The sequence below is a fragment of the Sebastes fasciatus genome, chromosome 3 (genome assembly GCF_043250625.1).
Source record: "Sebastes fasciatus isolate fSebFas1 chromosome 3, fSebFas1.pri, whole genome shotgun sequence".
In the NCBI taxonomy this organism is placed as follows: Eukaryota; Metazoa; Chordata; class Actinopteri; order Perciformes; family Sebastidae; genus Sebastes; species Sebastes fasciatus.
In genome coordinates, this window is record NC_133797.1 from 23,929,820 (window position 1) to 23,943,571 (window position 13,752).

The following is a 13,752-nucleotide window of genomic DNA, read 5'->3' on the forward strand; positions in this document are numbered from 1 at the left end:
ACAACATTAGTGCATTTTAGTCTATAAGATCATCTCTGGCAATGTTCCTACTTACGTAAGCCGGAAGTTTGTATTTCTGCAAAACAGTTAGAATCGGTTCCTACTTGTATGATTCCTTGGCATGTCATGTCTCTGTGTCAATCAATTCCTCTTCAGTGCTTTCCAACAGTTACGCTGCACAATGACGCATACGCACGCTATATCATGTTTCAGTTTGTTTAGGACTGGAGCCAAGGTGGAGAGAAAAAAATGCGCTCAAAAGCATGGTGCTACTAAACCTGAGGCGACGCACCCGATTTTTTCCCTGAAAATGTGACACTAAACAACAAATCTGTGTTGAAATCAGCAGGAGGAGAGTTAGTAACATTACCTGTTAGCAGCCGGTGGGCAGCACAGCCCTGATTGGATACATAACGGAGCTACTAATGCTAACGGAGGTGCCATGGAGTTATTGTTGTGAGACGTTCAAGCCCTGCTCAGTAAAATTACTATTGGGCGAAGGTAACTTACAACGTTATCATGATGTGTTCAAATGTAATCTCGTAAAATAAAGGTTTTGGTAAGAAACTTGAATAAATCCAGTTGTTTAACGGAAATGTTTTCAGAGTAATACAAAATAGAGATTAAAGAGGGAATTATGTTTTAATCAAGGCAAATATTTCAATAATCTTTATTGTTTGAATTGTGTGTTTTTATGCAGATAACTACTATAGATGACAATAACAAAGTACAGTACAGTACTGTGTACAGTACCCTCCAACCCCCGACAAATAAGGCTCTCCCAGAAGCTATGGTGTAATTCGAACACTGGAATTAACCATGTATATGTTTTTTTATGTGAAATATATTGAACATTGCATGAAAACAGATCTAAAATGTTATTACTTCATTAAGCGCATAGATTTCAAAAGTGGCGGACAAAAAAAAATACCTGCCTGCTACAGTGGCAGGAAGTGAAAAAAGTTAATTTCAGACCCTGACTGGAACCATCTGCAGGCCAACTTAAACTTGAGACCGTCATCTCTTTAAATGATTTTAAACTTAAGGAAGTGGTCACTGCTAGCTGCTTCAATTAAATAAACACATGACCAATGTGCCGCCCTGTTACTGCACCATATGATGTAATGCTTTTTGTCATACCTATTGTTGCTGCTGTGATTCAAAGTTGTTGTCTTGTTATGAGTTGGATGCTGCTATTTGACCCTGTCTTGGCTACGTCTCACTTGTAAGAGAGGTTTTAATGTCAATGTGACTTCCTAGTTAAATAAACGTTATGATGATGATGTGAAAAAAACAGTTTCATAAGATCTTCTGTGGTTCTGGAGAAGCTTTCCCAAGTTAAAATAAATAATCCTGATGATATCTAATGAAAGATGCTTTTCAGTTATATTACATGAAACATAGAATTCAGTGAAAGATGGGGACTTAAAGTCAGGATATCTCCACCTCTGGCGCCTCAATTTTGACAATTATTCTTTTTTTTTTATCTGTCTTTTATAAGTCCACCAAATTTATCGAAATGCAACACTTAATGGCTGGAGTACCCCTCCCTCACTTTACCAACCTGGGTCCCCATACACCCTAGAGGTCTACTTTTTGTCATATTTAACAGGTGCTTTATTCTATCATTCCAATTTTTTACGACTTTGTCAATCAATTTGTTCCTAATGACTTCATATAATTGTTTTCTGTTTTAAAAAGACCAATGTATTGGAGACGCCAATCAAAAGCTCCCAATTGCAGCCTATGCAGTTTAAATAGATCAAATAGAATAGATGGATAAAATGTTTGCCATGCATGGGTCCTAATATCACACACTATCAGGGGGCCAGGATTCGGCATCGTTGTATGTTAAACAGGTTGGTAGGATGAAGTTTAATTTGTCACCTGTCTGTACATGGTCAATCTCTTGCATGCACAAGCACTTGTGGTGCTCTGCAGTGTGTGTGGATCTCTGCATGTTGAGACTAGCATGGTCCCACTGAAATCTTCCACATCTTTGTCCTGACAGCTTAGACTATAAACTGAAACTGGGAAATCTGATTACTTTTGATGAATTTAAAACATTAATGAAAGACCTAGAAGCAGAGTCAATCGGGAGCTGTCTGTTTTTCTGAATATTTTCACTTTAACGTTTTGCTTCAAACACTTGATTTTAATGTGTTTAGTATGATATTATGCTATGTATTTATTATGCATTTGTTTTATGTTGTGGCGTCCGAAACTTTAATGTATGTTTAAATGCTGCTGTCTTGGGTAGGTCTCTCTTGCAAAAGAGATTCTTAATCTCAATGAGTACTACCTGGTTAAATAAAGGTTAAATAAAAAAAAAAATGTATTTATATACAAATAGTTTTATTAAGATTTACTTTGTTTAATTGATGTTTTTTTTTTTACTATTGTCTTTAAATATGAGTTAATACTATAATTGCTTTTATTATTTATGATTTATTTAATTTATATAAACATTTGTCATTTCAAAGTAAATATTTTCATTTTAACGTTGCCTTCAAACACTTGATTTTAATGTGTTTTGTATGATATTATGGTAAATGTATTTATTTTGATTTTTTTTATGTTGTGGCGTCTGAAACTTTAATGTATGTTTAAATGCTGCTGTCTTGGGCAGGTCTCTCTTGCAAAAGAGATTCTTAATCTCATGAGAACTAACCTGGTTAAATAAAGGTTCAACAAAAAAAAAAAAAAAAAGTAATGTAGTTTTTTTTTTAGGCCTGGTGTATTAAAGTGTGACTTCTCAGATCTGAAATAAGAAACATGCTGAGATGAAATGAAACTACTATCATATATTTTAAAGACATCATGTCAGAGAGAAGAGGAGTTCAGTGTACTGGATGTTTGACCGGCTGCAGATCCACAGTGAGTAGAGTCGCTGTCCAGGGTGCTGAACAGCTCGACTATGAGGGCTAAACCGTGCCACTGCAGCCTGTCCCGGGACAAAAACTAAATTAATACCAAGTGACCAGCCTATAAAACATGTGTTTTAACATGCACGGATCAAAGTTGCACAGCTATAGGTTGCACAAGACTGGAGGGATCATGGCACGTTCAGTCAGCTGATAATGCAAATGTGGATCTATATATGCGTCCTAATGCGCCTGCATTATATCAATGTACACAACCGGGATGGAGATATACGACAAGCAAAAAAAAGGCTGTCTGGGAAAAGCCAAGCAGCAAAATCCCCGGTTTTCATACACACACACACACACACACACACACACACACACACAACAGATGCGTTCAGAGTCAGAGAGATTTCCGAAACCGCAGGAATGCCAGAGAGCTGTTGGCGTATATTATCTCAAAGTTGCCTGCGCACTGCGAGGAGCGAGTCCAGCCATCACAACACAACAGGGCAGGCACATGAAAATGAAGCCAAGCGCCTCGTGCGCAATACAGATGTTCCATTACCTTGTTCCAGATGCCAATGTGGAAGAAGAAGGAGAAGAAGGCGCCTCGCAAAACAGGTCTTCCTCTGCAAAACGGTCCTCTCGTTGCCTCTGGCTGTATGATGATGTGGGTGTTTTAGTCTGTTAGTGATTTGGTCCCCGGGTTTTGCACGTGTCTCCTCTGCAGCAGCAGCAGCAGCAGCTTTGTGGCGTCTGGATGTTTTTGGGATGCAAAACGGCGCCTGATGTGATGTGTGCTGCCACCTCGCCGCTCGCTCTCCGTCTCTCTCCTCTCAGTTTCTGCCTCTCACACTGCGTCAGGCTCCACTCACCCCTCCTCTCTCTCTCTCTCTCTCTCTCTCTCTCTCTCTCTCTTTTTCACTGCCTTTGACTCCTCTCTCTCTCTCTACCTCTCTCTCTACCTCTCTCTCTCTCTCTCTACACACCTCCCTCTCTCTCTACCTCTCTCTCTCTCTACCTCTCTCTCTCTCTACCTCTCTCTCGCTCTACCTCTCTCTCTCTCTCTACCTCTCTCTCTACCTCTCTCTCTCTCTCTCTCTCTCTCTCTCTCTACACACCTCCCTCTCTCTCTACCTCTCTCTCTCTCTACCTCTCTCTCTCTCTCTCTACCTCTCTCTCTCTCTACCTCTCTCTTTTTCTCTCTCTTTTTGACTGTCTTTGACTCCTCTCTCTCTCTCTCTATCTCCCTCTCTCTCTCTCTCTCTCTCTCTCTCTCTACCTCCCTCTCTCTCTCCCTCTCTCTCTCTCTCTCTCTCTCTCTCTCTCTCTCTACCTCCCTCTCTCTCTCTTTACCTCTCTCTCTACTTCAGTCTTTTTGACTGCCTTTGACTTCTCTCTCTACCTCTCTCTCTCTCTCTAACTCTCTCTCTCTCTCTTTACCTCTCTAGCTCTACCTCTCTCTCAATTTTTTCAATTCAATTCAACCTCTCTCTCTCTCTCTCTCTCTTTACCTCTCTCTAGCTCTACCTCTCTCTCTCTCCCTCTCCTTTTCTCTCCCTCTCTCTCTCTACCTCTCCTTTTCTCTACCTCTCTCTCTCTCTCTCTCTCTCTTTACCTCTCTCTCTCCCTCTCTCTCTACACCTTTCTCTTTACCTTTCTCTCTCTCTTTTTGACTGCCTTTGACTCCCCCCTCCTCTCTCTCTCTCTCTCTCTCTCTCTCTCTCTCTCTCTCACACACACAGTGGAACAGACGGTGATTAATTCGCTGGATTTCAGTTTCTCTCCCCCTCTCTGTCTCCCTCTCTGTCTCTCTTTCTCCCTCTCTCTCTTTCTATATGTGCCTCAATCATCCTCAATCCGTCGTCTCTTCCTCTGAACTGAGTCGACCGCCAGCCAGCTGTTCCGGTGGAGAGGAGAGAGAGAGAGAGAGAGAGAGGCATTGCATGGCACTTGAAGCTCCAGCAGCAGACATGTCATTGAGATTAGATACTTTCCCATTTGGAGAGTGAGATAGCCTGATAAGTACTGTACTATCAAAACCCAAAATGGGAAAGTTCTTGACAAAATTGTATGAAATCCAGGCTTGTTGGAGAATGAAACAGTCACACAGCATAGCATTAGAGACTTTTTTTGTTGGAGTGATGGGAACCCACATTTCTGGGTGTTTCTCTGCACTCCAGCTGCTGGTCCTCCTGCAGGCTAAAGCCACTGTAGCCCTACCAGAATGAACAGTCCAATGTTATTTGGCTGTTTGCCTAAATGCACTATGGGGCAACCTGATGTCCTGCCAGCAGACATGGTCAGATTAACTGCCTCTTTAGTACAGGCGCGCGCACACACACACACACACACACACACATGCGCTCACACAGGCATGGAGGTAGATAGTTGAAAGACAAATGAATGGATGAATACACGTTATAATGCACACATGTACCGTCATCTAAAAATACATGGCTCAAGTCTTAAATTAACTGCCCTTTTTTTCTCCCAGCTGACATAAATCCACAGTTGTATGTGCTCTGGTTTACATCATATGTCGCATTAGTGGATAAGGAGACTATATATATAAAGCCAGTAATCTGACGCCGTATGGCTGTAGGTGACGGCTGACATTGGAGTGAACCGTACCCTCGTGACCCTAATAATGCACGATTGAGGAATTAGGGGGATGAGAGGCAGATGAGGTCAGGGAGGGAGAAAAAGAAAAAAAAAAGGAAGAAACATAATCATCATAAATTCATCATGAATCCCTCCTCCTGACTGTCTCTGGGCACATGTGTGCAGAGACTAGAATACAATACAATAGAGTAGACTATGCTCGAGTGTCGATGATTGACATGCTAAATAATTTGGATCTTCTCCAGGGGCGCTGTGAATAGCTGACCTTTGACCCGACCCCTGACCTGTTGGATAATTTCTCCAGAGGGGATGAATACACAATGAATCATCAGATTATTAGTGATTGAATAACAAGGTCCATAATATGTCAGTCCGTTTTCTAATATGTGGTGGTGCCTTGGTGCTGTTATAGGTAGCACTGAATACAAAACAACCAAGGACTGAGGTCACATCCTCTGAGTAATTCTTAAGATTTTCATGAAATCAAAACCCATTTTTTATACTTTTCATGGTCAGCATTTATTCAGCAAGATATCACAGCCATTCAATGGCAATGATGCAAGACATATTCAGATCCTTTACTTAAAGGGGACATATCATGCTCATCATAAACCTGTCAGAGAAATGTAGTAAAAAGTACAATATTCGTCTCTGAGATGTAGTGGAGTAGAAGTATAAAGTTGCATATGGAAATACCATAGACTGTATATAAGAAGAGGACGTAGCCACCGTGACATCATCCATTGATTTGTGGACTGCCGTTTTAATGCCTCGAGTTCCGCATTTTGGGGCGACCAAAAATGTTATAATTAACTTTCATGAACTGAAAACACGCTGAAATGGTTAAAGTTGTAAGACAAAAACACAGACAACTCCCAGACCGGACAATGCCGTGGTAGCAGCCTGTCAATCACAAGGTAGCTACGCCCTAAAGCATACCCTGCTTTATGGTCAATTTGACTCTAAATGGGACCATAATTTACTAAATGAACATCATGCTGTATTGAGACCATAAATTCATGTTTACAATGTTTACTGAGGTAATAAATCAAGTGAGAAGTAGGGTCATTTTCTCATAGACTTCTATACAATCAGACTTCTTTTAGCAACCAGAGGAGTCGCCCCCTGCTGGCTGTTACAAAGAATGCAAGTTTAAGGCACTTCAGCATTGGCTTCACTTTTCAGACCCAGAGGTTGCCCACTGGGAAATACTCTTTTTGAAGAGACTCTGACTTTACTAAACTGTACGTGAGCACATTAACTTAGTTACATTCCACCACTTCCATTCAGTAATTACCTCTCTATATAGTAGTTTGCATTGTTAGTGGCAGGGTCCGCCTTCACACACGAGGGTTACACAGGAAATGATGCATGCATGTAATTGATGTTACCGTTTGTAATTTATGATATGTAATTTATAATGTCATCTACTTGAAATCAGCTTCACTGTTCATTATCCTTTACGTTGTATCAGAGCTGTATTAAGTTACTGCTAATGAAACATCTACTGCAGCTGCTTAACATTAAACTGGTGAAACAGGAGGTGACTGTTATTATGAAGCAGTCAAATGAAATGCAGTGAATTCTCCAACGAGGTTATGTTGAGCTAACCACGATCATTCATCAAAAACGCGTCTACAAAGTGAGATGACACTCAGCATTTTGTGACAGGGGATCAGTTTTAAATATTGCAAGGAGTAATGGGACAAGACGGGACAGCCACAGAGAGTGGTTAGATGATGAGCTGCAGGCGACAGGCCGCACACCTCCAATCCCTCACCAACTCCTGTCACCGTGTCCTGCTGTTGTGTGAGAAACAGCGCAGCAGGAAATCAGATCACGGTTTGCTTATGACATGATGGAAAAAGGCCAATTATTGTCTGACTTCTTTATTAAAACATGAGCTTGTTTGGCTTCGCTGTGAACAGATACACAAGTTACTGTTTGGTTAGATTTATGACAAAGAAGCTGCTCAGTGAGTGTTTGCTGCCACCAGAAATCTGGGACCTGCAGTGTTAAACCGCTGGAGTGACCAAATCAACCAGGACCCAAATCTTAAGTTAACGGCTCCTTGAAGTGGAACCGCTCCATATGTAGATAACGAAAACACAACAACTTTTAGTTTCAGGTGATTATACACTAATGAAAACATAGTAATGAATATAATATTCAGTCAATAGATCCCCCTAAATCCTACACACTGCTCCTTTAAATATATAAACTATGACAATTTCAAATAATTCAAGAAAACTGAGAGACTTTTTTTATGGTTTTTGTGTCTTGAAATTAAGACAGCTGGAGGTTCAGAGACTACAGACCTAAAACTTTGCTATAAGTTAGTCTACAAATTTAGAGAAGTCCTCATGTAGTGAAGAAAGTGCATATCAGAATTTGCATATGATTAGAAAACATAGAATATATTATCGGATACTCTTCTACTGTAATAATATGTGTTGTTTACTGCATCTCATTTGTGATCAAGGTGTGTTAAATAGAGGTGTTGTGATTCATTCAGAGCATCAGTGCATTGATTATACATTATACCAACTTAACACACTGTAGGATCTGCTAAGAGACAATCAATTCACAATGCTCTTGTTTATAGCAAAAATCAATATGAAACAACCTGTAATAATCAAACTGAAGCTAAACATTCCTCCCATGTGCAGACTGTAAAGCTGAAAGTTGCAGTGTCAATACTATCACTGCTACTACTGCTGACTCTGTCACAACTGCAACTATCACTGAGAGGGAAATATGGTGTCAACACTGTACAGGGTAACATACTGTATATACATATATACAGTATATCAACCCGATATCACGTCAAAGCATGTAATAGACCCGCCTGTCCACCGGAGGATGGCGTGTCAGTGTCACGTTTTACTTCGCCATGCCATGGATATTACTCATGTGTATGGAGGTGCAGTTGCCTACCAGCAGGGAGCAACAAAACCACTTAGCAGATTTAGGAAAAATGTCATGGGTGGCCTTAAAATAAGTACATAAAAAACACGTCACTAATGTAACTTACAAAATAAAACACTGGTCTCAAACGTCGGCCTCCTGGTTACAAATCTTGTGTTGATTGGACCCATCCACCTCCCCTCCCGGTCGCCATGTGCCTTTCTCACTTTTTATTCTACGTCACAAGCTCAATAGCTCTGAGCGTAATATATTTACGTGGATGTATTTACATTGCAGTCAGTACAGAATACATGGTGTACGAATGACACGCCTAAAGCAAGAACAGCATTGTTATTCCATGCTTTTGCCTTGCGTATTATTGAGTCATTCACAAACCGACTATCAACTTAATTTGATTGTATTATATTTAATTTAATGAAGGGAATGTCCTGTTCTGTTGAAAAATAAAGATGCTTTGGTACCATTGTGACATTTCTTTTTAAATAATAGAAACATACAACCACCTATTATGAATGACCAAAATTCATACTCATGATGAAAACTGAGCAATCTCCATCCACTGAAGAAGAATGTGAGATGGGGTGGATTTCTGCAAAATGCTTGTAAGACCGTGGGAAAATATAACCCTGCTATCCACTTTTCACCTTGGAGAAGAATAGGGACATTATTTAACTTATTTATTTGATGAATATACAGCTAATCCTTACTGAATCGAACAGTAATTTCCAAAATCAAAAGAAAGAAAAACAATATGCACTCTTGAGGCAAAAAGTCAAGATGAATCATCAAATGTATTCACTGTGAAACCAGTGATTTGCACCACCTGGTGTTAATTTAACACCCTCCTGCCTCAGCTGCTTCCATCATTCAGGTTTATTTATACGATACAGAGTGACTCTCAACAACACCTGGAAAATTAGAATGAAGTTGTTGCCTTCAGCTGTGAGTCACACATGCAGACAGAACTATAAACCTGTAGTGATGGTGATACCAGACCTAAAAGTAAGAGTGATGCCCCATTAGTCAGGATGTGTCAGGACTTGTTTGTGTTCTGCATTGTGGTCTACTCTGGCTATAAATGGTATCTGTTCCTCGTCTACGATGGATTTTGTCGGTATGATTGTTGAACTTCCCTGCCAAATGTTGAGTTATACGGTTACTGTCTCAGATTGCTAAAAAGTGTTCCACTTTTCCACTTACAAAAGAAGCATGTTGATGTCACATCACATCAAGATATTAAAGAGGACCTATTTTGTGCTTTTTCCTTTAGTGTTTCGTATAGTATTTTGTGCATGTAAAAGGTCTGCAAAGTTATAAAGCCCAAAGTCCACGCCAAAGAAATGAGCATTGGGCGAAGGTGAATTCAACATTATCATGATGTGTTCAAAGTTAGGACTGATAATAACACCTTAACGCAAATTTGTGTTAATGTCACTAATTTTTTAAACGTGTTAACGTGTTCATGTCAACCATGCTTGTCAAAATGGGAGGTTAAATAAGTCCAAACTTACTCTAAATTTTGGCGAGGAAAAACAGTCATGGCCATTTTCAAAGGGGTCCCTTGACCTCTGACCTCAAGATATGTGAATGTAAATGGGTTCTCTGGGTACCCACAAGTCTCCCCTTTACAGACATGCCCACTTCATGATAATCACATGCAGTTTCGGTCAAGTCATAGTCAAGTCAGCACACTGACACACTGACAGCTGTTGTTGCCTGTTGGGCTGCAGTTTGCCGTGTTATGATTTGAACATATTTTTTTATGCTAAATGCAGTACCTGTGAGGATTTCTGGACAATGTTTGTCATTGTTTTGTGTTGTTAATTGATTTCCAATAATAAATATATACATACATTTGCATAAAGCAGCATATTTGTCCTCTCCCATGTTGATAACAGTATTTAATACTTGACAAATCTCCCTTTGAGGTACATTTTGAACAGATAAATACATCTGTGATTAATTTGACAGCCCTAGTTCATATGTAATCTTATAAAATTGAATGTATTGAATTGAATGAATATAGCTGTTTGAAGGAGAAGTTTTCACAGCAATAAAGAATCGATATTAGAGAGCGAAGATGACAACAACAAAATAAACATTTAGAATTTTTGACAGTTTACATTGACTACGGGATGTTTTAAATTACAGTGGTGAAAAAAGTTAGTCTGGTTCATTGTATACCAGCTGCAATAACAAAACAAAAAAACAAAAATGATCAGTAAACTCGTGCTACAATTTTTTGACCTGTGCTAAAAATCTTTCAACCCCACCAGTGCTTTGTACAAAAAAAATTAACATACAGCCCTTCAAAGGGATTTACTCTCCCGCACAGAAACACTGCTTTTGAACTGCCTGAAACGCCTTGCTTCAAGTCTTCCATAACATGGTGATGTCACCAAGTAACACATTTGCATACCTGCCTAGCGGCTACTTCGGCACGCCCTAAAACAAAGCTAGTTAGAGCGGAGCTGGAGCAGAGTCCGAAGAATTAAAGTGTTTTTTGAACATTAAAGCATGTAAAGATGCCTTAATAGAAACCCAAAATACAAGTATGCACTTGAAAATGAGCATAATAGGTCCTCTTTAAACTACCTTTGGCCAGTTTTCTGTGGAAACAAGAAACCTGTAGATATTCCCTCCATTACTTAACAATCCTCAGAGGAAATTTTAGACTCAAAGGTTGCCAAAGGTAGAACAAATATTAAGCTAAAAGTAGCACTACCACAGTGTAAAACTACTCTGTTACAAGTAAAAGTCCAAGTTCAATATTATATTATTGGATTATAAATTATTGATGCATTAATGTGTAAGCATCACTAACGTTGCAGCTGGTAAAGGTGGTTTTAACTACTTTACATACTGCTAGATATCTTAATCTATAATAATAAATCATGATTTATTTGTTAGTTGATTGTTGTTGAATATTAGTTGTATTTTGTATTAATCTGAATCTGTAAAAAGTAACCAGTAACTATAGTTATTAAATAAATGTAGTGGACTAAAAAGTACAATGTTACCCTCTGAGATGTATTGGAACAAAAATACATAGTGGAATACCGTCGTAAGTATAGAGTAGCATAAAATGGAAATACTCAAGTGAGGTACCTCAAAATTGTACAGTACTTGTACAGTAGATGTAGTTACATAACACCACTGAAGATTGTTGTCACAGTTCTGTGACTTTCACTTAACCATTGTGTGAGTGTGTTTGTCCTCAATTAAACATGATGTTAATGACCTTAATGTGAATACTGGAGGGGCTACATTATCCTTTTAACAGACTGATTTGATTAATTATGAGGGAGAGGTGTCACCTGATAGACTCAAACTGGAACAGTCACATGTAAGCAGCAAACAAAGACATCCACACATGCAAATCAGATTAATGTACAAATATACATCTATTTATGCTAATTTGAAGGTATTGTACAGTGTGTAACTTACACAAATAATAACTACATGTGCTTAAATGTATTATTCATGCACATATATGCAAACAGGAGATTGTACTACTACAATGGTACATGTAATTTCACATTGCCTTTGTACTGCATTGTAGCATTTATTATGCTGAATTATGAAATCACAACCAAATATATTTATTACCTAAGACATGTTGCCAAACAAAAAACATACATTGTTTGTATAAATATATGTGTAAAAACAGATGAGAATAATTATTTGTTCCCTCAATATATTAGTGTATATGTCTGCATAAACAATAATAAAAACACATGTTCTTTTATTATATGAACATATACAGCATCATCATTGTTTGACATCAAATAATAAATGTTTATGTTTACTTCTGATATGCAAATATTTAGTTAAACTGCATGTCAAAAACTACGTCTAGTTTGTGTCTCTCATGTTTTACCATTACGTTCAAGTCACAGAGCTAAGCTTTTGATTTTATGAAAAATATAAATACTCAGCCCTCTTTGAAAAACAACACTTACCACTCTTCTAAAAAGGTATTTCCATCACCCTAAAAGCCATCTGAATGAGAACAGATTTTGTACGCTGCATAATAAAACCCATTTAGGCCACGATCAGACAGAAAAACTTACTGTTATTGTTGTGCTTTTTTTTTTTTTTAAATCTAGTCTAAACAAAGATAGAAGCTGGAAATGAATAGCGCCTAGCTCAATTTTTACAACGCAAATCAAATTAAATAAATAGTTATAATGGTAAATGTTGATGTTTGTTTGTTTGTTTCCAATATTTTCATACAAATAATAATACATAATACATACATAATACATAATAATTAATTTTATTGGATGCCCATTATATTCTGCCATAGTGGTTGCTAATCTTCCTTTGGATATTTCGCTTGTGTTTTACAAAAGGAAAGAACATGTAGGCTAATTTATGTGACTTAAATATAATAGTATTACTTTACAAAAACATCAATTTAAGTGTTTATGTATTGCAAAATACACAGCTTTCACAACGTTACCCTCATATATGAATATATACTGTATGTTGTCATTAAGTATGTTCATATATGATCACTACTTAAGAACACAAACATACTGTATGACAATATGCATTAAAGACCCAGTGAAATGAAAAATACATTTGACCAGTTTTAACCCTGTGTCCTTTTGTTAAATGTTCATTTACCTCTTGTTATATGCCAAATATATGTAAAAAAAAAATCAGTATCAGAAAAATCAGTATCGGCATATTTTACTTCAACATACTGTCTTTTTTTTCTTCCTGCAAACAGTTTCAAATGTTTGATGACTCATCCTGCACTCAGGCATTAACAAAAAATGAATCCAATTAAATGAGACTTTGAGCGACTACAGTAGTTAGCCACACCGGTCATATAAAACCACACTTCACCATTTGTGGATCGTAGCAGCTAACAGAGCAATATGGAGAGACAGAAAGAGATGTGTGTTTGGATACCGGTGGGAAAAATGTTGTTTTCATTTCCAAAACAATGTGGCTGAGGTCTAATTCATTCAAGGGAAACTTTGACGATTTTCAACCGGCTTTGTGTTACTGCAGCACGGGCAGTACGTGCAGATGAATGGCGCCCGGCCTCCCTCTATGCCTCTAACATTCGGAGGTCCCCGCTCACCCACCAGCAAAAGTCTGCAGGATGACGCAAAAAGACTGGGAGACTGTCGCCCGCCCACTTTTTAGCGGTCCAATCAAATGAAAAGGATTTGATTTAAATCCCTCTTGTAACTGTACAACGCTCAAATATTCAGTTTCACTGGAAAATATGTCACAGTACTGTAGCTAAAAACGCTCTAACTTCTGTTACACTGACTTTAATAATCCTATACATGTTCATATATGTCATTGCATA

At 38.4% G+C, this 13,752-nt stretch overlaps 1 pseudogene; it reads right to left on the reverse strand.

Annotated features, from left to right (window-relative positions):
- The window catches only part of LOC141764461 (protein ELFN1-like), a 143,335-nt pseudogene extending 139,497 nt beyond the window's left edge, over nucleotides 1–3,838 (reverse strand).
- Between the last annotated feature and the right edge of the window lie 9,914 nt (nucleotides 3,839–13,752).